The sequence below is a fragment of the Lithobates pipiens genome, unplaced genomic scaffold, assembly GCF_037356315.1.
Source record: "Lithobates pipiens isolate NorthernLeopardFrog02 unplaced genomic scaffold, aLitPip1_a1.2 Scaffold_8, whole genome shotgun sequence".
Lineage (NCBI taxonomy): Eukaryota > Metazoa > Chordata > Amphibia > Anura > Ranidae > Lithobates > Lithobates pipiens.
Genome location: NW_027507903.1, coordinates 430,489,925 through 430,513,849, shown reverse-complemented (window position 1 = coordinate 430,513,849; position 23,925 = coordinate 430,489,925).

The following is a 23,925-nucleotide window of genomic DNA, read 5'->3' as shown; positions in this document are numbered from 1 at the left end:
ATGGTGCTTTATTGGTTCAATATACTTCAATGGAGAAGCTTGCGAAAAGCGTGTAATACGCTTTGCAGCAATTTGTGTTTTTTAATCTGCCCCTAAAAAAATGCAAATTGCAGTAAAATCACATGCACAAAAATCAAAACGCACAGCAAAAAGCACTGCAGAAACAGATCAAAAGCAAACTGCATAGGTGTGTACCAACCCTTATGCTGGCCACACGGATCAATTTTCAAATGAGAATATTCAGACGAAAAATCTTTGTACATTCGCTGTTTTTAAAGCGGAGTTCCACCCTAAAGTGGAACTTCAGCTCATCGGAACCCTCCCCCCCCTCCAGTGTCACAGTTGGCACCTTTTAGGGGGGAGGGGGTACAGATACCTGTCTAAGACAGGTATTTGCACCCACTTCTGGGCATAGACTCCCACGGGAGTCTATGCTTCTTCCTGTCCCGCCGTGCTGTCTGCTGGGACACACACAGGTCCCAGAGACAGCGCGGACCATTCCCATTGCGCTGTGCGACTCGCGCATGTTCAGTAGGGAACCGGGAAGTGAAGCCGCAACGCTTCACTTCCCGATTCCCTCACCGAGAATGGCAGCAGCCAGGAGCCGAGCGATCGATTGGCCTTGGCTACCGACATCGCTGGACACTGGGACAGGTGAGTGTCCATTTATTAAAAGTCAGCAGCTGTAGTATTTATAGTTGCTGGCTTTTAATAATTTTTTTTGGGTGGACTCCCTCTTTAACATTCTGTTTTTAAAATGAATGTCATTTTGGAGCGAAAACCACAAACACTGTCTGAATATTCCTTTGACCAAGAAGCTTTCTATTTCCAAATTTTGCTGTCACTGTGGTTGAAAATGAATGTCAATTTGACCCGTTTTTTTTTTTTAAGGTTATTAACCGATTAATCCAAACGATAATCGTCCAACAAATCCATTGTGAAAATAATCGTTAGTTGCAGCCCTATATTAAACCCAAAAGCAAACATTTATTATATTGCAGCTTGCTAATTTTTAGATGTTGTAGCTGCATTAGATTTCTCTTTAGGCTTTCTTTCTGTTATTTTCACCTGGTGATCCAGCCAGTAAGTCCTTTGTTGTTCAGAAGAGAGAAAGAGTTCTCTTGCAGATGTAGCAGTTAGATGTTACAAACGGTTTACCACTGACAGGGGTGCTGTAGTGTTATTTTTTTTATCAATTACCAGAATGGAAAGTAAATGAACAGAAGGAAAAATCCAAATCAAATTAATATTTGGTGTGACCACCCTTTGCTTCCATTCTTCTAGGTGCACTTACACTTGAATGAACTTGGCAGGTAGGTTGTTCCAAACATCTTGGGGTCTCTTCATGTAATCCCAGACAGATGCAGTGATGTTGAGATCGGGGTTCTGTGCAGGCCAAACCATCACTTTCAGGATATTTTTTTATACTAAAGATCATTTTTAATGAGATTGATTATATGCCATACTGGATAACTATCTGCATGTACTTCTCAGCACTGAGGACACCATTGATTCTGACCAAATCACCAACTTCATTTGCACAAATGCAGCCCCAAACTTGCAAGGAATCTCCACTATGCTTCACTGTCGCCTGCAGACACTCAATATTGTACTGCTCTCCAGACCTTCCGCAAACCAACTGTCTCCTGCTACAGCCATATATTTCACATTATGACATTATTATTATTATACAGGATTTATATAGTGCCAACAGTCAGTCCAGAGCACCTGCTGCTATTTCTATGCACCCCATTTCCTATTTTATCACGTATAGCTGAGTTGCTTAGACTTGTTTCCACGTCGGCGGTATGGCTTTTTGGCCGCAATTCTTCCATGAAGACCACTTCTGGCCAGACTTCTGGTTTCCATCAGTTCGGTGCTGATGGCACTGTTAGACATCTTCCAGTTAGTCAGTTTGAGGAATTTTATTGTAGCAGTAAAGCCCAACAACTGTATATATATATAACTGCATATGAGCAAATTCCTAGGAGGAAGCAGGAATTGTGTACATATATAATGAATGTATGTAGTTCAATCTGTTCCATTGTTCTCTCTTAAGCTCTGGCAATTTGCCCTGGAAAAAACACTGTCGTTCTCCTCTGTATACAGGGAATAGTGTGCCTGTAGTTCTGCAGCCATAAGCCTCCATTCTCTTCAGCAGTGCCCCTTTAAGGACTATATATACCATGACCCACTGTTGCACAGCAAGCCCTCTCTCTGATGTTCTTATTGGCTCTGACTCTCCAGCTCTCTGGCTCAAGGTCACTGCCAGGAGGGGGGGTCAGAAACAAGCCCGCTCTGCTTACACAGCAGGGAAGCCAAGGGCGAGAGGCAGCTGCTGCAGCAGTGACAATGAGGAGAGGGAAGTGAAGGGAGAGGGGCACATGCAGCTGGAAGCACACCCATTCACACCCACTTACACTCACTCACACTCTAGAAAACATGCTAGCTCATCTCTTCAGCATTTTCTCATTTGTGCAATAACACCCCCTCTGTCATTTTGTAGTATACTGGGATTAAAATGTGATTAACTGGGGCTTTAGGTGTCAAAAACAATGTGTAATTCTATTTTGATTATGGCGCTACAAAAAATATTCGTTGGAGAGGTGTTAGTTCCAGTTAAATGTTATACAAAAAATGCTGAAAAGCCCAAGTAGGGTAAATACTTATGCAAAGTTTTTATTTTACATTGTAATGTTATCAACATGTCTTGAGGTCAGGATCATCTTGCACAAATAAGGGTCCTTTCACACGGGGCGGATCAGTTCTGATCCGCCCCGTGGATGTCCGTTTGCTCAGCGGGGATCACTCCGCCGATCCCCGCTGAGCAGGGAGATGACAGGTCTGTCTCCGCACACTGTGCAGGGACGGACCTGTCACAGCGCCGCTCTCCCCTATGGGAGATCGGATGACGACGGACCGCAGTGCCCGTCGTCATCCGATCCGATCCGCAGACGGATGGAAAAATAGCTTTTTCCTCCGTCACACTTTTTCGGATCGGAGCGGGTCGGATGTCAGCGGACATGTCACCGCTGACATCCGACGCTCCATAGAGCTCTATGGAGCACCCGTTCAGGTCCGCCTGAAAAACTGACAGGCGGGCCTGAACGGGACGTTAGTGTGAAAGGGGCCTAACTCTATTTTCAGTTAAACATTGTGTTCTTTAAGGAATGACATACCCCCTTTTCTTTTTTAAGAAAAAAATCACCACCTGCTCTTAGTGAAGTTACTGGCAGGAAAATGGAAAGGTTAGAAGGGTTTCAAGTCTAAAGGTTAAACTCATTAATTTAAAACATTTAATACTGAGTTCAGTTGCAGTCTATGTCCTTATCACATAAGGCAAATCTTAAAGGTCACACATGTGAAGAGAGAAACGTATTGATCAGACTTTTGATCAGGACAGCTTGAAATTCCTCATTCTTTAAATGTAGATTTTTTCTGCTCTCCTCACCACTTGAATTGCTAAACAGGTCATACATCTTGTTTTAGACATATTTTTCTTTTGGAAAGAAGTTGCCCCAAAGTGGTAAAGAAACCACTTTAATCCTTTTACTTAAATCCAAAATGAAAGGTTCATCTTTCGAACATGTTACATATTGCACAGTGCGTAACATAGTGCGGAAAGAGCTTACAAAGGGGTCCTGGCCCCACTTGGCACCTGTTACGAATTACTGGATGGGGAGCTGACACTCAGGAGCCAGAGCACCGCTTCTCCCTCCCTACAGTGCCATCTAACTTGAGTTGTCATTGTCACCTGGCATCAGAACAAACGTGCGTGGAGGGGGAAGCAAGTTGGAGCAATCTTGGGACTAGTGGTGGTGGAAGGGCCAGAAGTCAGAATTGGTGTTGACTCCAGAGCCAGAGGAGCAAGCGAGCCGCCCAGAGGACCATCTGACTGAGCTGAGGCTGAGCAAGCAATCATTATGGAGAAGGTCAGTGTAACATTAATCCGCGCATTATAGCGCAGTGTTGATTGTTATTGACAGTTTTTGGATTAACATTAATCCGGCCAGGCCACACAGTCCCTTAAATCAGTGTCTTTAGAGTTCCCCTTTACATTGGAGTTTGCAGGTTTTTCACTTACAGTGCAAGGGGGAACTCTCCAGACCCTAATGTAAGGAGGACTCTGGTGACCAAAGACCACGTTACATCAGAGTTCTCCTTTACACCAGAATCTGCAGCATTCCCCCCCTCCTGTCTGCAGTGTTCCCCTTTACATCAGTGTACAGGGTACATTTGGACTGTAAGGGGGAATCCTGCAGTCTCTGATGTAAGGAGGACCTCTCTGGAATCTTGTGTAAGGAAGGGGGAGCTCTAGTGACCAGGGACCCCTTACATCAGGGTTCCTCTCTACATTACAGATGGTCTGCAGCATTTGCCTTTATACAAGGGCCCACAGTGTTCCCCTTTTACATCAGGGTCTACAGAGTTCCTCTTACACTGTAAGGGGGAACCCTGTGGACTCTGATGTAAAGGGAGACTCTGTGGACTCTGTAAGTGAGAAGTTTGTGGACTGGGATGTAAAGAGGAACTCTGGAGTCTGATGTAAGGGGGACTCTGTTGACTCTGATGTAAGGGGGAACTCTGATGTAAAGGGGAACTCTGTGGACTCTGATGTAAGGTAGAACTCTGTGGATTGTGATGTACAGGGGAGCTCAGTGGGACGTGTGTGTGCGCTCTGGTGACCAGAGACACCCTTACATCAGAGTTTTGCTTTACTTTGGAGAGAAGCAAGTAAACACTACAGATATACCGTGGATATAAAAAGTCTACACACCCCTATTAAAATGTCAGGTTTCTGTGATGTAAAAAATGAGACAAAGATAAATCATTTCATTACTTTTTCCACCTTTAGAGTAAGTTCACACAGGGGCAACACGACTTGTAGGCGACTTGAGTGAGGCAACTTGGACACGACTTGAGTTAAGATCACAGCGCGACTTGGGACGACTGCAACACGACTTGTGCGGACTTCAACCTGACTTGGGACGACTTACAAGTCGCCCCAGGCCAGGCGACTTTTGCCGTGGCCAAGCAGAGAATGAGCTCAAGGGGGAACTCCACGCCAAATTTCTGAAAAAAATTTGGCGTGGGTTCCCCCTCCGAGGGCATACCAGGCCCTTAGGTCTGGTATGGATTCCAAGGGGAACCCCCCTACGCCGAAAAAATGGCGTGGGGGTCCCCCCCAGATCCACACCAGACCCTTATCCGAGCACGCTACCCGGCCGGCCAGGAAAGGGGGTGGGGACGAGCGGGCGGCCCCCCCCCCTCCTGAGCCATACCAGGCCGCGTGCCCTCAACATGGGGGGGTGCCTTGGGGGAGGGGGGCGTGCGGCCCCCCACCCCAAAGCACCTTGTCCCCATGTCGATGAGGACAAGGGCCTCTTCCCGACAACCCTGGCCGTTGGTTGTCGGGGTCTGCGGGCGGGGGGCTTATCGGAATCCGGGAGCCCCCTTTAATAAGGGGGCCCCCGGATACCGCCCCCCCCCTATGTGAATGAGTATGGGGTACAATGTACCCCTACCCATTCACCTGTGAAATAAAGTACAAAAAAAAACACAACACAGGGAAAAAATATTTTATTGCACAGCTCCGGGGGTCTTCCGTCTTCGGGGGTCTTCTCGCCGGACTCCTCCGCTATCTTCTTGTAGCTCTTTTGCTAGCGGAGGAGTCCGGCTTTCTTCCTCGCCGCCAGCCTCTTCTTCCGACTTCGGGGGTCTTGTCCCCCTCTTCGGTTCTTCTGCCGGGCCACCGCGCCTTCTTATAGCTCTTTTAGAGGCGGTGGCCCGGTCTTCTGTCGCCGCCGCCGCCGCCTTCCGTTCTTCTCCTTCTTCTTCTCCTGGAGATGTTGACTCGACGAGCTCTCCGGCCGCAATGCCAGGGACGCGCTCCGCTGCCACTTATATAGGGACAATGGGGCGGTGTCACATGGGTTGATGTCACATGGGTTGGTCACATGGGTTGATGTCACATGGTAAGGGGGCGGGGTCACCATGTGACATCAACCCATGTGACCAACCCATGTGACACCGCCCCATTGTCCCTATATAAGTGGCAGCGGAGCGCGTCCCTGGCATTGTGGCCGGAGAGAGCGTCGTGTCAACATCTCCTGGAGAAGAAGAAGAAGAAGAACGGAAGGCGGCGGCGGCGACAGAAGACCGGGCCACCGCCTCTAAAAGAGCTATAAGAAGGCGCGGTGGCCCGGCAGAAGAACCGAAGAGGGGGACAAGACCCCCGAAGTCGGAAGAAGAGGCCGGCGGCGAGGAAGAAAGCCGGACTCCTCCGCTAGCAAAAGAGCTACAAGAAGATAGCGGAGGAGTCCGGCGAGAAGACCCCCGAAGACGGAAGACCCCCGGAGCTGTGCAATAAAATATTTTAACCCTGTGTTGTGCTTTTTTTTGTACTTTATTTCACAGGTGAATGGGTAGGGGTACATTGTACCCCATACTCATTCACATAGGGTGGGGGGCCGGTATCCGGGGGCCCCCTTATTAAAGGGGGCTCCCGGATTCCGATAAGCCCCCCGCCCGCAGACCCCGACAACCAACGGCCAGGGTTGTCGGGAAGAGGCCCTTGTCCTCATCAACATGGGGACAAGGTGCCCCCAAGGCACCCCCCCATGTTGAGGGCACACGGCCTGGTACGGCTCAGGAGGGGGGGGGGCGCCCGCTCGTCCCCACCCCCTTTCCTGGCCGGCCGGGTAGCGGGCTCGGATAAGGGTCTGGTGTGGATCTGGGGGGGACCCCCACACCGTTTTTTCGGCGTAGGGGGTTCCCCTTGGAATCCATACCAGACCTAAGGGCCTGGTATGCTCTCGGAGGGGGAACCCACGCCAAATTTTTTTCAGAAATTTGGCGTGGAGTTCCCTCTTGAGAGCTGATAATTCTGTCAGAGTCGCCTCCGTATAGACGGAGATCCGACTTGGAGGCGATCTCCATTGAAATCAATGGGTACCGGTCGCCTACAAGTCGGATAGAAGTAGTACAGGAACCTTTTCTGAAGTCGGAGCAACTTCAGTAGTGTGCATTAAGACGGCTCTCATTCACTTACATTGCTTTTTAAATGTTGTCCGACCTGAGGCGACCTGAGGCGACTAGGGGCGACCTGAAGTCGGATCAGGAGTTGCCCCTGTGTGAATGGACTCTTAATGTGACCTATAAACTGTACAACTCAGTTGAACAACAAACTAAAATATTTCAGGTGGAGGGAAGTAAAAATAGAAAACTAAAATAATATGGTTGCATAAGTGTGCACACCCTTAAACTAATACTTTGTTGAAGCACCTTTTAATTTTATTTAGGTTTTTTTTTTTTTGGGGTATGAGTCCATCAGCATGGCACATCTTTACTTGGCAATATTTGCCCACTCTTCTTTGCAAAAACACTCCAAATCTGTCAGACTGCAAGGGCATCTCCTGTGCACAGCCATCTTCAGATCAATCAACAGATTTTCAATCAGATGGCTGATATTTGGAACTTTTCATAATCCCCTCTACCTTCACTAAGGCCCCTGTTCCAGCTGAAGAAAAACAGCCCGAAAGCATGATGCTGCCACCACTATGCTTCACAGTGGGTATAGTGTAATTTTAGTGATGTGCAGTGTTTTTGCGCCAAACATATCTTTCGAAATTATGACCAAAAAGTTCAACCTTGGTTTCGGCAGACCAAAATGCATTTTCCCACATGCTTTTGGGAGACTTCAGATGTGTTTTTGAAAAATTGAGCCGGGCTTGGATGTTTTTTATTTTTTTTGCCACTCTACCCCATAGCCCAGATATATAAAGAATACAGGAGATTGTTGTCACATGAGCCATATAACCAGTACTTTCCAGATATTCCTGCAGCTCCTTTAATGTTGCTGTAGGCCTCTTGGCAGCCTCCCTGACCAGTTTTCTTCTTGTCTTTTCATCAATTTTGGAGGGACATCCAGTTCTTGGTAATGTCACTGTTGTTTCAGTTTTTCTCCACTTGATAATGACTGTCTTCACTGTGTTCCATGGTATATCTAATGCCTTGGAAATTCTTTTGTACCCTTCTCTGTACTTTACTTTGGTCTTCTTTTTTTTATTACATTTTCCACATTTACAAATAGTATTAAAAATTTTCTTTTACATACTTTTACAAATCACTTTACATAACATTCATAATAATATTCAATATTTTCATATTCAAAATTCATATAAAAACGAGAAGAGAAAGACTTTACATTGGGTACCCGACTGGATCGATCCCTGCTATACCTCCGTAATGAAGAGAAAGAAAGAAGGGGGGGGGAGACAAGTTTTCTACAACCCTATGACCTAAATTGTCACCAAACCCTATCTTGACCTTACTATTTCCTCTTCCCCGTGACTATTTTTCTTAATTTCAATATATAGTATGTGTAAGGTGGGGATTCCCTCTATCCCCACTCCCTTCTTCCAAAAATTCCTGTGACTTTTATCTTTGGAAAGAAAAAAAAACGAAAATAACCTTCCCCCCTCCCCTTTCTCCATCCCCCCCCCCCCTTTAAAAAAACAAAAACAAAAAAAAACACATGGGTGGTGGAGTAAGGGCGCCCAGCGATAAACCCCTAGGCGCTCTCTCCATCCCCCATAATTCCCAAATAAGTCGAGGACTTTCTGAATTCCAACCAGTTCTTCCAAATATCCTGAAATCTTGTTCCTACTCCCTTTTGAAGATGTATTAATTCTTCCAAAGTCTTCATTCTATCTATTTCTCTAAACCACTCCCCCATCCCTGGTATTTCCTTTGTTTTCCAATATCTCAGAATTAATGCTTTCGCTGCATTCAGCAAGAATGGGTAAGTGCTGCCCTATATTTTCCACTAGGGCCCCCGATCGCATGGAACAAGCATTTCCAGGGATCCAATTCTATTTCTGTCCCTTCAATCTTTTTAATTAGGCCCAAAACCTCTTCACAGTATGACTGAATTGAGCTACACTGCCACCATATATGGGCATGAGTTCCCTCCTTCCACATTCTCTCCAGCATAGAGGTGATAAGTCATAGTTCATTTTATGCATTTTGGATGGGACATAATACAACTTGACCATAAACCCTTTCATGACTAAGCCTATTTTTGGAATTTGGTGTTTACAAGTTAAAATCCATATTTTCTACTAGAAAATTACTTGGAACCCCCAAACATTATATATATATTTTTAACAGAGACTCTAGAGAATAAAACGGCGATTGTTGCATTATTTTATGTCACACGGTATTTGCGCAGCGGTGTTTTAAATGCAACTTTTTGGGAAAAGGGACACTTTTATGAATTAAAAAAAAAAAAAACAGTAAAATTAGCCCAATTTTTTTGCATAATGTGAAAGATAATGTTACGCCGAGTAAATAGATACCAAACATGTCACACTTTATAATTGCACGCACTTGTGGATTGACGACAAAGTACGGTACCTAAAAATCTCAATAGGCGACGCTTTAAACATTTTGTACGGTTACCAGGTTAGCGTTACAGAGGAGGTCTAGTGCTAGAATTATTGCTCTCGCTCTGACGATCGCGGCGATACCTCACATGTGTGATTTGAACACCGTTTACATACGCGGGCGCGACTTCCGTATGCGTTTTCTTTGTTTCGCGAGCTCGCGGGGACGGCGGGCGCTTTAAAAATATATTTTTTATTTTTTTATTTATTTTATTTATTTTAAAATGACTAAATTGTTTAAAAAAAAAAAAAAAAAAATTGATCACTTTTATTGCTGTCACAAGGAATGTAAACATCCCTTGTGACAGTAATAGGCGGTGACAGGTACTCTTTATGGAGGGATCGGGGGTCTAAAAGACCCCCCACCCCTCCTTTAGACTTCAGTGTATTCAGATCGCCGAAAACGGCGATTATGAATACCGGATATTTTTTTAAAACCGGCGCCATTGGCAGCCGAGTAAACGGGAAGTGACGTCATGACGTCGCTTCCGTGTTTACTATGAGGAGACTGGAACGAAGCCGATTACGGCTTCGTTCCAGTTCCTCCCCAGCGGCCGGAGGCATCGGATGGCGAATCGGTGCTCCCGATCGAGCGGGAGCACCGGTAACAGCGGCGGGAGGTGGCGGGAGGGGGGACGTCCCCTCCCGCTCCTCCGGCATAACAGCCGAGGGGCTTTTAGCCGCATCGGTTGTTATATACCAAAAATACTACACACATCAAATACCGCCACCTAGTGTGTAAACACTGCGCCAGCACCCAACCTCCCCCCAGCTGCCGCTTGTTTATATATTATTCAAATATTTAGAAGGTGAATAAATCCTCACACTTACACCGTGTTAAATCACTATCCCCTTGTGGCGCTAAATGGGTAAGATTAATCCCCCAGTAAGACCTCCAAAAATATATAATGGGAGTATACAGAGTGGATTCTCCAACCCCTATTCCATACACCTCAAATAAATAATGTATATGAAAAATCAGCAAATCAGACATATAAATGAAATATCAAGTGTCCTTAATCATTCAATTATAAGTGCAAAAACTAAATAAATATTTTCATATCCATTTAAAATATGTGCATGTCCCTCAAAAGAAACAATATATTCAAACGAATATGCAAAAGTGTGTGCTCAACTTCACATGTGTTTATAACATACAGCAAAAGCAGGTTATTTTAAAGTGAAAAAAAACAATTTCTTAGCATATAAGTAAAAGAGTCCTCAATAGAAATATCCCAAAGTAGAACGACAGGTGGTGATAAATGAAAAATCAGCACGCCCTTCTCATATGTGCTTTCTTATCAGTGTCCCCAAACGATGAAAACTCCTTCACCACACCACTAGTGACCCCCTATGGATGGAGCACTCACCAAACAGATTGCCTAGTACTCTCGCACCAGGCTCAACAGGCGTTTCAAATAGCTTAATTAGGAATCACAGATGTCCAGCACACAATATCCAGAGAGTGTTACTTCCTTTTTGCAGATTCAAATAGGATTATCTCCCCAAGTTCCTCAAAAAGAAAAACAGACACTTCCCATGGTGTAATACTATAAAACCACTTTAATAGCACACTTAAAAGCCACTTGGTAATGCACTCACATGTAAAAAGCTTATAAAAAGCACTTCAAAGTCACTGCAATAATTCACATCAGCAAAACTTCACTCAAAGGCATTGGTGGTTACAGTGGATACTGGTCACAGTTAGCAGTGTCAGTGATATCTCTCACCCCTCCTTTAGCTGTATGGTACCCTACAGCCAGACTCTCAATGACACTCTCTCTCCAATCCTGTTCCTCGTGTAAGAGGCACACACACTTCAGCCTTGTTTGCAGAGTTTGATTCAATCAATGGTTGCCAGATAGCCACGCCCCCGACATGTTTCGTCACTAGGACTTATTCATGGGATTGGCTATCTGGATCTCAATACCTCCTTTTATTCTAATGGCAACCATCCCTTAATGAGCGTCACACCTGCTCTTCAAAAGGTGACTCCCAGTTCTCTCACCCCACCAATCTGAATGCTCAGATCCACCCACCTCTCCACCAGAGTCCTCCTCCAGTATCCAGAGCCAATCCGGTTGCATTATATCCGAGGGGTTGTGAGCCAGCAGCTGTAGCAAATTCCAGCTCATATGCATCCGGTGGTGCCTGTACGAGTACTAATCTCCTCCCCACTTGCAGGGCTTCAAAACACCTCACAAGGTGTCCCCACCCCTACTCCGATAATTCACTCCGCCCCCCACTACACAACCCGGTGTAACGATCAAATAGTACGCCCGCGCGTGCGCAGATGCTAACTCCCTCCTCAACCATCCCCAAGCGACGTCAGCACGCACGCTCTAGCTCAACGTTCCACCCACCACGGGGGCTCTCACCATTAGATCCGATCGTGCCACCACTGCGCATGCGTCGACATTTCACTCGCGCATGCGCAGATACTGTCCCCCTCCCAAATTGCCAACCGACGTCAGCTAGCAGGCTCCAGCCCCTCGCTCCCCCCACCACAAGGGCTTTCAACATCAGGGACAGCCACGCCCCCACTGCGCAAGCGTCAATTACTCACTTTCTCGACCGCGGAGTGAAAAAGGGGTATCGATACCGCCCGTCCTCCCAACCCTTCGGATTTCTCCTCAAACGTCCGAGAACCTCCTCCTGTGTCACCGCACACGCGCACATCGGATATCAATCCGACAGCAGTATCTCACACAGCAAGGAGCTAGTATCACATCCAATTCCCTCTCACACACAGTCCACAGGTGTCCACTCGAATCAAGGGAGGGAGGTGGCGGTGCCAACATCCCAATCAGTCATCCTTCATATAGTACAGCTGTAGGGTACCTACCATCCCCGTATAGGTGGCTATACCAGACCATATACTAGCCCTCCTCCGAATAATTCCCCAAGTGTTATAGTAGGGGTGAAAAAAGGGGGATGCTAGTAGTTATAACATAACTCTCATCTCCCTATCCCCATTAGGATGCCTACAGTATCTCTATATCGCCATTGCCTTAGAGTTCACATAATACATGTCCCATCATTTATATCATGCAATCATAAATGCAAATGACAGTAAGTTAATATGCATCACATCTTTCTAAAAGCACAAATTAAAAAAATTAAAAAGTTTAAATTAAATATTTATCTATATCTGCGGCTAATTACAAAAGTTATCACCATATGTACCCCCATCAATCTGGTGTGTGAACACCTATGTGCGCCTAACCACTCCATAAATCTTGATCTAAGAGTACATATGGTTAGCATTATTCACCTATCCGCATGATATAGATTAAAATTATCAATCTCAATGGATATCAATATTGGTCATTCTTCATCAAACCCATTGGGCCTATTGGGCGTATAATCCAGACGTTTCTATAAATGGTTTCCTATAGCCCACTTGTACTTAATAAATTACTCCAGACGTTTCTATAAATGGTTTCCTATAACCCACATGATCTCAGTACAATCATTGGTGGGGTCAATTCCCCAAAGAACTATAATCCTACTAAATTAGAGGGGTCAATTCAAATGACAAAGCGAAAATGCAGAAAAAGGAGTTTTTTTATATAGTAATCCTAAAGCCAGTATTCACTACTTTCCTATCCTCATACTGCAGTATTATGAGTTATTAATAAAGCAATTCACATCTAATTCGATGTTCATTCCCCTCGGCGCCAGGCTCTTCATCAGAAAGATCCATTTGGTTTCTCTCTGCGAGAGTTCCCTCACCCGATTAGAGCCCCTCCATGAGGGGTGTACATGATCTATACCGCAGAATTGTAGAAGACTAGGATCTTGATGGTGATGTTCTTTAAAGTGTAAGGATACACTATGGTCTTGGTACCCCTTGCGAATGTTCGGAGATGCGAACTCTCAATAACCTCTTGGTACGACCCACATAGTATAACTTACAGGGACACCATAATAGATATACCACATATGGGATATTACATGTCATAAATTCCCTTATGTGGAAAATTTCGCCCACTCCATTAGTTACCACAGTGACCCCCCTACTCAGATTCCTCACGGTTTTACAGCAAATACATCTCCTACATGAGAAGAATCCCTTCAATTCATTTGATATTGTCTGTCTGATCGGGGAATCAATTATTTTTTTAACGATTTTATCCCCTATGCTCGGGGCCTTTCTGTAAATAAACTTGGGATAGTCTGGAAGGCACAAACCCAAATGTTTATCTCTCCCAAGAATATACCAGTGTTTTGCAAAGATGTATTCAATTTCCTTATACTGATGATGGAATCCCGATAAAAACTTAAACTGATGCTGTGTGTCCCCCTCCTTCTTACGTGGCTCAAGACAAACTTCCCTAGGTGTATTGGCAACCTCTTTAATGGTCATATCCAGAATGGTTGCACTATATCCTTTCTGTATAAATCTCTTTCTCAGGACCTCAGATTGGGTTAGATAATCCTCATCAGTGGTACAATTGCGGCGTACCCTCAAGAATTGCCCTCTCGGAATGTTCTTAATCCAAGAGGGGTGATGCCCACTTCTTGTAGATAAGAAGCTATTCCGATCGGTAGCTTTAAAGAAGACCGTAGTTTTCATTACACCCCCCTTTCTTTCAATGATAAGGTCCAAAAAATTTACACATTTGGAACTGATGTTGTAATCCAGTACAATATTGTTGGGGTTGGAATTCAGTCTCCTGATAAATTCTCTGGCTGATGGTTCAGTGCCCACCCAGATAAAGAATAAGTCGTCTATAAACCTACGATAAAATAATAGTTGTTGAGGTTTATTCTGAAAAACGAACCTATCCTCCCACTCAGCCATAAACAAGTTGGCGAGGCTCGGGGCATACTTAGCCCCCATTGCCACACCAACCCGCTGAGAGTAGAACATGCCCCCATACCAAAAGTAGTTGTGGGTCATGCAAAACTCCAAGGCATGACCCACAAATACCTTCCGAGAATGGGAGACATCCTCCCTCCTACTCATCGCCCAATTAAGGGCTAGTAGGGCATCCTCGTGTTGGATAATAGTGTATAGGCTGGATACATCAGCTGTTACTAAGAAGACCTCGGCCATCAGGGGGACAGAAATATCACCCAATGATTTCAAGAGATCAGTAGTATCCCTTAAATAAGCTCGTGTGTCTCTTACACTAGGCTGGAGGAATTTATCCAAATATTCCCCCAGCCTAGCTGTCACCGAGCCAATCCCGTTCACAATTGGGCGTGGAGGCGGAGCCTCCAAATTCTTGTGGATCTTGGGTAAGGTATAGATCACTGGAATACGGCAAAAACTAGGGGTTAGATATCTTGCTTCCCTGCCACTCAGTACCCCCTTCCCATAACCCCACTGGATTAGGGCCTCCAACTGGCTTTGGTATTGATTAGTGGGGTCTGCATCCAACTTCCTATAGGTGTTGGTATCACTCAATAGGTCCCTCAATTGTTTATCATAAAAGGCACTATCCAGGATGACAACCCCACCCCCCTTATCAGCCGGTCGTATGATAATTCCCTTCTTCTTTTCCAAGGATTTTATTCCATCTATAAAATGCCTCGCATTCACCCCTTTTTTTATGGGTAATTGTTCCAGGTCATTCAGCACCAAATTTTTAAACACCTCAACGAAATGATTGCTCACAATCTGGGGGTTAAATAAAGAGCGGTTTTTTAAACCACTGTCACTCTGCAGAGGCCTTAAATTAGCCTCTGAGTGTGTTTTACTGGGGTGCATTAGGAAATAAGGGGGGTGGGGTTGTCATCCTGGATAGTGCCTTTTATGATAAACAATTGAGGGACCTATTGAGTGATACCAACACCTATAGGAAGTTGGATGCAGACCCCACTAATCAATACCAAAGCCAGTTGGAGGCCCTAATCCAGTGGGGTTATGGGAAGGGGGTACTGAGTGGCAGGGAAGCAAGATATCTAACCCCTAGTTTTTGCCGTATTCCAGTGATCTATACCTTACCCAAGATCCACAAGAATTTGGAGGCTCCGCCTCCATGCCCAATTGTGAACGGGATTGGCTCGGTGACAGCTAGGCTGGGGGAATATTTGGATAAATTCCTCCAGCCTAGTGTAAGAGACACACGAGCTTATTTAAGGGATACTACTGATCTCTTGAAATCATTGGGTGATATTTCTGTCCCCCTGATGGCCGAGGTCTTCTTAGTAACAGCTGATGTATCCAGCCTATACACTATTATCCAACACGAGGATGCCCTACTAGCCCTTAATTGGGCGATGAGTAGGAGGGAGGATGTCTCCCATTCTCGGAAGGTATTTGTGGGTCATGCCTTGGAGTTTTGCATGACCCACAACTACTTTTGGTATGGGGGCATGTTCTACTCTCAGCGGGTTGGTGTGGCAATGGGGGCTAAGTATGCCCCGAGCCTCGCCAACTTGTTTATGGCTGAGTGGGAGGATAGGTTCGTTTTTCAGAATAAACCTCAACAACTATTATTTTATCGTAGGTTTATAGACGACTTATTCTTTATCTGGGTGGGCACTGAACCATCAGCCAGAGAATTTATCAGGAGACTGAATTCCAACCCCAACAATATTGTACTGGATTACAACATCAGTTCCAAATGTGTAAATTTTTTGGACCTTATCATTGAAAGAAAGGGGGGTGTAATGAAAACTACGGTCTTCTTTAAAGCTACCGATCGGAATAGCTTCTTATCTACAAGAAGTGGGCATCACCCCTCTTGGATTAAGAACATTCCGAGAGGGCAATTCTTGAGGGTACGCCGCAATTGTACCACTGATGAGGATTATCTAACCCAATCTGAGGTCCTGAGAAAGAGATTTATACAGAAAGGATATAGTGCAACCATTCTGGATATGACCATTAAAGAGGTTGCCAATACACCTAGGGAAGTTTGTCTTGAGCCACGTAAGAAGGAGGGGGACACACAGCATCAGTTTAAGTTTTTATCGGGATTCCATCATCAGTATAAGGAAATTGAATACATCTTTGCAAAACACTGGTATATTCTTGGGAGAGATAAACATTTGGGTTTGTGCCTTCCAGACTATCCCAAGTTTATTTACAGAAAGGCCCCGAGCATAGGGGATAAAATCGTTAAAAAAATAATTGATCCCCCGATCAGACAGACAATATCAAATGAATTGAAGGGATTCTTCTCATGTAGGAGATGTATTTGCTGTAAAACCGTGAGGAATCTGAGTAGGGGGGTCACTGTGGTAACTAATGGAGTGGGCGAAATTTTCCACATAAGGGAATTTATGACATGTAATATCCCATATGTGGTATATCTATTATGGTGTCCCTGTAAGTTATACTATGTGGGTCGTACCAAGAGGTTATTGAGAGTTCGCATCACCGAACATTCGCAAGGGGTACCAAGACCATAGTGTATCCTTACACTTTAAAGAACATCACCATCAAGATCCTAGTCTTCTACAATTCTGCGGTATAGATCATGTACACCCCTCATGGAGGGGCTCTAATCGGGTGAGGGAACTCTCGCAGAGAGAAACCAAATGGATCTTTCTGATGAAGAGCCTGGCGCCGAGGGGAATGAACATCGAATTAGATGTGAATTGCTTTATTAATAACTCATAATACTGCAGTATGAGGATAGGAAAGTAGTGAATACTGGCTTTAGGATTACTATATAAAAAAACTCCTTTTTCTGCATTTTCGCTTTGTCATTTGAATTGACCCCTCTAATTTAGTAGGATTATAGTTCTTTGGGGAATTGACCCCACCAATGATTGTACTGAGATCATGTGGGTTATAGGAAACCATTTATAGAAACGTCTGGAGTAATTTATTAAGTACAAGTGGGCTATAGGAAACCATTTATAGAAACGTCTGGATTATACGCCCAATAGGCCCAATGGGTTTGATGAAGAATGACCAATATTGATATCCATTGAGATTGATAATTTTAATCTATATCATGCGGATAGGTGAATAATGCTAACCATATGTACTCTTAGATCAAGATTTATGGAGTGGTTAGGCGCACATAGGTGTTCACACACCAGATTGATGGGGGTACATATGGTGATAACTTTTGTAATTAGCCGCAGATATAGATAAATATTTAATTTAAACTTTTTAATTTTTTTAATTTGTGCTTTTAGAAAGATGTGATGCATATTAACTTACTGTCATTTGCATTTATGATTGCATGATATAAATGATGGGACATGTATTATGTGAACTCTAAGGCAATGGCGATATAGAGATACTGTAGGCATCCTAATGGGGATAGGGAGATGAGAGTTATGTTATAACTACTAAATAATGAATATAAAGGGGTGGGTCCTGCGCAAATCGTGCCACTCAAATAAAATACACAAATTCAAAATAATATAAATATGTGCATACATACAATGCCGTGAAAAAAAATATAGTCCAAAAAACAGCACGCATAAAAATATATAAGAGAATCCTGGAGTTTGTTTGATTTGCTTATTCACTTCGTTTAAAGGTGAGGGTTCTGGGAGCCTTGAGTAGCGGACATTTTATTATTGTTCTATCATTAAACCTTTTTTCCATTTTTTTTATATATTTTTTATATATTTTTATGCGTGCTGTTTTTTGGACTATATTTTTTTTCACGGCATTGTATGTATGCACATATTTATATTATTTTGAATTTGTGTATTTTATTTGAGTGGCACGATTTGCGCAGGACCCACCCCTTTATATTCATTATTTGATAGTTTGTGCTCACTATTTTGTCCTGCTGCATTTTTTAGTTAGCATTTGCACTTTATATCACTCAGGCTCTTTTTCACAGCATCTGTGTTTCATTATATCTGATTTTGGATTTTGTTCCACTTTAGTCACTTATTACCACTTAGCGGCGCGAAGGCTGACCACTTTTATGTTATAACTACTAGCATCCCCCTTTTTTCACCCCTACTATAACACTTGGGGAATTATTGGGAGGAGGGCTAGTATATGGTCTGGTATAGCCACCTATACGGGGATGGTAGGCACCTTACAGCTGTACTATATGAAGGATGACTGATTGGGATGTTGGCACCGCCACCTCCCTCCCTTGATTCGAGTGGACACCTGTGGACTGTGTGTGAGAGGGAATTGGATGTGATACTAGCTCCTTGCTGTGTGAGATACTGCTGTCGGATTGATATCCGATGTGCGCGTGTGCGGTGACACAGGAGGAGGTTCTCGGACGTTTGAGGAGAAATCCGAAGGGTTGGGAGGACGGGCGGTATCGATACCCCTTTTTCACTCCGCGGTCAAGAAAGTGAGTAATTGACGCTTGCGCAGTGGGGGCGTGGCTGTCCCTGATGTTGAAAGCCCTTGTGGTGGGGGGAGCGAGGGGCTGGAGCCTGCTAGCTGACGTCCGTTGGCAATTTGGGAGGGGGACAGTATCTGCGCATGCGCGAGTGAAATGTCGACGCATGCGCAGTGGTGGCACGATCGGATCTAATGGTGAGAGCCCCCGTGGTGGGTGGAACGTTGAGCTAGAGCGTGCCTGCTGACGTCGCTTGGGGATGGTTGAGGAGGGAGTTAGCATCTGCGCACGCGCGGGCGTACTATTTGATCGTTACACCGGGTTGTGTAGTGGGGGGCGGAGTGAATTATCGGAGTAGGGGTGGGGACACCTTGTGAGGTGTTTTGAAGCCCTGCAAGTGGGGAGGAGATTAGTACTCGTACAGGCACCACCGGATGCATATGAGCTGGAATTTGCTACAGCTGCTGGCTCACAACCCCTCGGATATAATGCAACCGGATTGGCTCTGGATACTGGAGGAGGACTCTGGTGGAGAGGTGGGTGGATCTGAGCATTCAGATTGGTGGGGTGAGAGAACTGGGAGTCACCTTTTGAAGAGCAGGTGTGACGCTCATTAAGGGATGGTTGCCATTAGAATAAAAGGAGGTATTGAGATCCAGATAGCCAATCCCATGAATAAGTCCTAGTGACGAAACATGTCGGGGGCGTGGCTATCTGGCAACCATTGATTGAATCAAACTCTGCAAACAAGGCTGAAGTGTGTGTGCCTCTTACACGAGGAACAGGATTGGAGAGAGAGTGTCATTGAGAGTCTGGCTGTAGGGTACTATACAGCTAAAGGAGGGGTGAGAGATATCACTGACACTGCTAACTGTGACCAGTATCCACTGTAACCACCAATGCCTTTGAGTGAAGTTTTGCTGATGTGAATTATTGCAGTGACTTTGAAGTGCTTTTTATAAGCTTTTTACATGTGAGTGCATTACCAAGTGGCTTTTAAGTGTGCTATTAAAGTGGTTTTATAGTATTACACCATGGGAAGCCTCTGTTTTTCTTTTTGAGGAACTTGGGGAGATAATCCTATTTGAATCTGCAAAAAGGAAGTAACACTCTCTGGATATTGTGTGCTGGACATCTGTGATTCCTAATTAAGCTATTTGAAACGCCTGTTGAGCCTGGTGCGAGAGTACTAGGCAATCCGTTTGGTGAGTGCTCCATCCATAGGGGGTCACTAGTGGTGTGGTGAAGGAGTTTTCATCGTTTGGGGACACTGATAAGAAAGCACATATGAGAAGGGCGTGCTGATTTTTCATTTATCACCACCTGTCGTTCTACTTTGGGATATTTCTATTGAGGACTCTTTTACTTATATGCTAAGAAATTGTTTTTTTTTCACTTTAAAATAACCTGCTTTTGCTGTATGTTATAAACACATGTGAAGTTGAGCACACACTTTTGCATATTCGTTTGAATATATTGTTTCTTTTGAGGGACATGCACATATTTTAAATGGATATGAAAATATTTATTTAGTTTTTGCACTTATAATTGAATGATTAAGGACACTTGATATTTCATTTATATGTCTGATTTGCTGATTTTTCATATACATTATTTATTTGAGGTGTATGGAATAGGGGTTGGAGAATCCACTCTGTATACTCCCATTATATATTTTTGGAGGTCTTACTGGGGGATTAATCTTACCCATTTAGCGCCACAAGGGGATAGTGATTTAACACGGTGTAAGTGTGAGGATTTATTCACCTTCTAAATATTTGCATCGGTTGTTATGCCTGGATAGCCAATCGCCCGCTGAACAAAACGGTACCGGGATGATGCCTGCAGGTGCAGGCATCATCCCGGTATACCCCCCGGAAGCCGAGTACGCACATCTGCGTACGCTCGGTGGGAAAGGGTTAATTTATAATTCATTTATTTTATCCTTGTGTCCATTGAAGTGGAGTGGACATAGTCCATAACTTTCCCTTTCAACTTTTCCAGAATTGATTGATTAATTTCTACTTCCCAGGGGGGACATAACCTTATCATCCATCAGGGTTATTAGGATCCTATATATTTTAGAGATTCCCTGTCTACCCATCCCCCCTCGGTCGATCAATTTTTCCCAAGGGTTTAAACCAGTGATGGCGAACCTTGGCACTCCAGATGTTTTGGAACACGTTTCCCATGATGCTCATGCACTCTGCAGTGTAGCCGAGCATCATGGGAAATGTAGTTCCAAAACACCTGGGGTGCCAAGGTTCGCCATCACTGGTTTAAACTATCACCTGAGCGAAGGGGTTTAGGGAGAGATTCTCCAAAATGTTGGCGTTGTCTATATCTCCACCTATCCCACGGTGTAACACCATATTTCTCTCATAGCTCCGTTAGTGAGCACAGGCTATTTACTTTCAGCACATCCCTTCTCAGTTGGTCCCTATGGGTCCATTTTAAATACATTTTATTTTATTTCCCCGGGGGAAAGTAATTATTTCCTGACAAGGGCATTAGAGGGCTATTGTTTTGCCCTACTGTACCTTTGAGTGCCCCATCCCATGCTCTAAGTGTTTCCATTGTAATCGGGGATATTCCTCTAGGGAGACCTCTAAACTTCATTGGGATCATTATGGTCTGACTCAAGGCAGCTTTACTCAGATTTTCTTCCAATGATACCCATTTTTATATAGGGCATTGTAGACCCAATCCAGAATTCTCCTCACTACTGCTGCTGTATGATATTTCTGAAAGTCTGGGAGGGATACCCCCCCCCCCCCCCCCCTTGTCCTTAGGTCTACTCATTATCTTATAGGAAATACGACTTCCTCTTCCCTTCCATATAAATTTCTGGATCAAAGATTTAATAATTTTAAAGTAAGCGGGAGACTTTAATCGGGAGATCGGGAGACTTTGAAAAATATATAAAGCTTTTGGAAGGATCATCATTTTAATTACACTTATCCTACCGAACCATGACAGTCTATGTATAAGATACCCCTTCAGATCTTGTTTATTTCCATTAAGGAGAGGGAGATAGTTATCCTGATATAAGTCTACAAGTGATGCCGATAGATACACTCCAAAGTATTTTAGACCTTTTTCTTTCCACACAAAGGGGAAGAGAGCTCTAAGTTCTCTTCTCTCCTTTGGGGAAGTACAGTGGTGTGAAAAAGTGTTTGCCCCCTTCCTCATTTCCTGTTCCTTTGCATGTTTGTCACACTTAAGTGTTTCGGAACATCAAACCAATTTAAACAATAGTCAAGGACAACACAAGTAAACACAAAATGCAATTTGTAAATGAAGGTGTTTATTATTAAAGGTGAAAAAAAATCCAAACCATCATGGCCATGTGTGAAAAAGTGATTGCCCCCTAAACCTAATAACTGGTTGGGCCACCCTTAGCAGCAACAACTGCAACCAAGCGTTTGCGATAACGTGCAATGAGGCTTTTACAGCGTCCTGGAGGAATTTTGGCCCACTCATCTTTGCAGAATTGTCCTAATTCAGTTACATTAGAGGGTTTTCGAGCATGAACGGCCTTTTTAAGGTCATACCACAACATCTCAATAGGATTCAGGTCAGGACTTTGGCTAGGCCACTCCAAAGTCTTCATTTTGTTTTTCTTCAGCCATTCGGTGGTGGACTTGCTGGTGTGTTTAGGATCATTGTCCTGCTGCAGAACCCAAGTTCGTTTCAGCTTGAGTACACGAACAGATGGTCGGACATTCTCCTTCAGGATCTCTTGGTAGACAGCAGAATTCATAGTTCCTTTTATCACGGCAAGTCTTCCAGGTCCTGAAGCAGCAAAACAGCCCCAGACCATCACACTACCACCACCATATTTTACTGTTGGTATAATGTTCTTTTTATGAAATGCAGTGTTCCTTCTACGCCAGATATACTTGGACACACACCTTCCAAAGAGTTCCACTTTTGTCTCATCGGTCCACAGAATGTTGTCCCAAAAGTCTTGGGGATCATCAAGATGTGTTGTGGAGAAATTGAGACGAGCTTTGATGTTCTTTTTGCTCAGCAGTGGTTTTCTCCTTGGAACTCTGCCATGCAGGCCATTTTTGCCCAGTCTTTTCCTGATGGTGGAGGCATGAACGCTGACCTTAACTGAGGCAAGTGAGGCCTGCAGTTCCTTGGACGTTGTTGTGGGGTCTTTTGTGACCTCTTGGATGAGTCGTCGCTGCGCTCTTGGGGTAATTTTGGGCGGCCGGCCACTCCTGGGAAGGTTCACCACTGTTCCATGTCTTCGCCATTTGTGGATAATGGCTCTCACTGTGGTTCGCTGGATTCCCAAAGCTTTGGAAATGGCTTTATAACCCTTTCCAGACTGATAGATCTCAATTACTTTCTTTCTCAATTGTTCCTGAATTTCTTTGGGTCACGGCATGATGTGTAGCTTTTAAGGATCTTCTGGTGGACCTTACTGTGTCAAGCAGCTCCTATTTAAGTGATGCCTTGATTGTGAACAAGTGTGGCAATAGTCAGGCCTGGGTGTGGCTATAGAAATTGAACTCAGGTGTGGACAACCACAGTTATAGTATGTTTTAACAAGGGGGGCAATCACTTTTTCACACAGGGCCATGATGGTTTGGATTTTTTTTCACCTTTAATAATAAACACCTTCATTTACAAATTGCATTTTGTGTTTACTTGTGTTGTCCTTGACTATTGTTTAAATTGGTTTGATGTTCCGAAACACTTAAGTGTGACAAACATGCAAAGGAACAGGAAATGAGGAAGGGGGCAAACACTTTTTCACACCACTGTATAGACATTTAAAATCTCAGTTTTCTCCCTATTCATTTTAAAATTCGAGACCCTTCCATATTCGTCTAACTCCTGCAGAATCCTAGGGAATGACTGCTTAGGGTTCGTTATATAGAGCATAATATCATTTGCAAATGCAGATACCTTATGCTCATGCCCTGAAACCTTTATTCCCTCAATTTCATAATTCGCTCTTATGGATACCAAAAGAGGTTCCAGAGAAAATACAAAAAGTAAGGGAGAAAGTGGACATCCCTGGCGTGTCCGATTATAAAGCCCAATAGTATCTGATAAAGTTCCGTTTACCTGAATCTGAGCTGTAGGGTTAGAGTATAAAGCCTCTATCCACCTTAACATTCTTGGGCCAATGCCAAATTTATGTAATGTCTGCAGCATGTATTCCCAATCTAGCCTATTGAAGGCCTTTTCGGCCTCTTCTGCTAGGAAAAGGGAAGACTGCTTCCTCT